This window comes from Seriola lalandi, unplaced genomic scaffold (assembly GCF_002814215.2).
Source record: "Seriola lalandi dorsalis isolate HSWRI2012SDOR001 ecotype SW California unplaced genomic scaffold, Sedor1 jcf7180002054575, whole genome shotgun sequence".
NCBI classification, from domain to species: domain Eukaryota; kingdom Metazoa; phylum Chordata; class Actinopteri; order Carangiformes; family Carangidae; genus Seriola; species Seriola lalandi.
In genome coordinates, this window is record NW_019525128.1 from 1093790 (window position 1) to 1096424 (window position 2635).

Sequence of the window (2635 nt, forward strand, 5' to 3'; positions counted from 1 at the left end):
CTCCATATTTCTCTCCTTGACTGGCCTATTCACCTCAGTCTCAGCTGCATCCCCTCTTGTACTCTCCTCTTCCCCCTCTGTAGCTGTGTTATTGATATCCTTCGAACTGTGGTTTTCTACCTGTCGCTGGACTTCATCCGACTTATTCGATTGACTTCTTAAAAAGTATCGATCGATGCGGCCACACTGCCTTTCCTTTCCAACACATCTCTTTCTTCCCTGATGCATTCTAAGGCCCCTAACTGACGTTACTTTCTGCCAGCCACAAGGACAAATCTGGAGCTTATTTCCCTCTAGCCTAACATTTTTATTCTCTCCAGCTACACTCACGTCACCCTGAGAACTATTCTGCCCAGTTCTAGTCCTAGAGAATAGGTCCGTGCCCCTATCCTTCACTGAGTCGCATATCCAGCTCATAGTCATGTCTGTTCCAGTGTCCGTTGCCGTATAGTCTGCCTGTGAGTCATCTTCCACCCCTGCTCTCGCTGACCCTTGGGGTATTTTCCTTATATTAGACGTAGCTTACGTTGGCTGTGACAAAGATGCTAGGCCTCGCCACTGCTACCATGGATTGCTAGGCCATGGCAGCACCCTTGGGGTCTTTGCCTCCTGTCAGCTGTCTATCCAGGCTGTCACATGGTCTTTCCCTTGTTGTCAGCTGCCCTATTCACAGCAGTCACTAGCTAGGCTAGCTTTGAATTTAAGGTAAACACAAGAAACTTGTGCTACAGAAAATGGACCAGACTCAGTGAATAGCTCCCTAAGTCCTGTCAGTTTAATCCTCAGTCCTCTCTCATATCTTTCCTCCATCTCATGATGTTTTCATGTAACGTAAAGAGCTGTTTGGATAAGATGAATTCTGGGAAGTGTAGGAAATGACAAAGTCAGCTGATTCAAGTCAGTTGACGCCCTATTAAATGTTGTTGTCTATCTGTGAGTTTGTGGTTTTGGGGGAATGGGGATGAAACTCTGTTGCCAGTGAAATTCAGTTCCAGTTTTTTTGATGCAGGCCTTTCATCTCCTCCCTCATTTTCCAGTACGAATAAAAAACACTGTTCCCAAGTGTGTCTCACAGTTTACTGCAACATCAGGTCACACACATGCCTTCTGTCCTGACACCTGTTTACTGATGTTAGTTCATACTTCATATTAAAACATGTGGCTGAGGTTGTGTTCATGTTCAAGCTGCAGACAGGAAATTAGAGATGTTTTTATTGCTTTATTGTGGAACTCTCTGAGGTGACACTTCCTGTTATAGGTTGTGGTGGACGTTTGATATCACTCTCAGCTGATCCCTGCTCCTGGTTCACTGACTGACTTAATGTCAGTAAAAAACTGCTTCACTGGAGTTAACTACAGAATAAGTCAGAGTCAGAGGAGTTTTATTTAGTGGATCAGCAGGTGTCACTGTTCACCATTGAACCTGCACCACCCTGAGTGTGTGTGTGCTCTGTGTTTGTGTCCTTGTGAGGACCAGTGTGAGTATATGTTTAGAGACTGAGGACATTTTTGATTAGTGTCAGGGATACTTCACTTTAGTTTAATTCATTTATTTTCACTCAGTAATTTAAACCTGCATTTCTCACATTAAATTAAGCTTGATTTCATACCCAGAACAATGGACAGCTTTTCATAAAATGACCTTATCATACTCAAGATTCAGTGGATTTATTTATCACATACACAAACAATATGTTCAGGGAAATAATATTACTTAGAAGTCCAGTAAAAATAAGAGGAATAAGAATTAGAAAAAGCAATATGAAGGATAAAATTAAAAAAATATATATAAGTGGGCTATAAAAAGGCTTATACTGTATATCAGGTGTTGATGGACTGCATCTTTTCACTAATTAAAAAAATCTAAAATGTACAAACATCACAGTTTTGATTGATACTATACAATAAAATGTTCAAGGGCAAATATGTAAATGTACAGGTCTATGCGAAAGAGTCGGCGAATGTACTAGATAAGTCCAAGGATGTTCAGAGGTCAGAGTTCATCATCCTCAAGTCTGAAGTCTGAGAGGTGTTATGGGGAGTATATCTCCCTCTTTTGTTGGTGACAGTAAAACTACAAGTTACAGGTAGTCAGTAAAAAGTGTTTGAACTGGGGCACCTCGGTCGGCTCGCCTGGTAGAGCATGTACTATTAGGACTTGATCCTTGCTGCAGCAGCCTGGGCTCGAATCTGACCTTCAGCCCTTTGCTGCATGTCATCCCCCCTCTCTCTCACCCGCAACCTTCCTGTCTCTCTCTCACTGCTGCTCTAATAAAGGCATAACCCCCTCAAAAAATATTTTTTAAAGTGTCTAAGCTTAGGATAGGGACATGAAAGTTTTGAAGGTCCAGTAAGTGTGTTTGCTGCCAGAAAAGGAATAAAGTGATTCTACTTAAAACACCTCATCATTCTTCAGCAGTGTGGTCTGGACTGAAAGCTCCTTACCAGCTAAGTAATGAGCGAGGATAAACAACCTGAGCGCCCCCCCAACTACAGTTCGGAGCTTAACGGCATGACGGAGGTAACGTATAAATCCTGCAGAGTGGGGAGTGGAGATCTAATGCGACACCTGTAGGGCCTGAAGAAGTTTTCACTGCACAGCAAAAGTAGAAGATCTTGATGCCCAGATAGAATT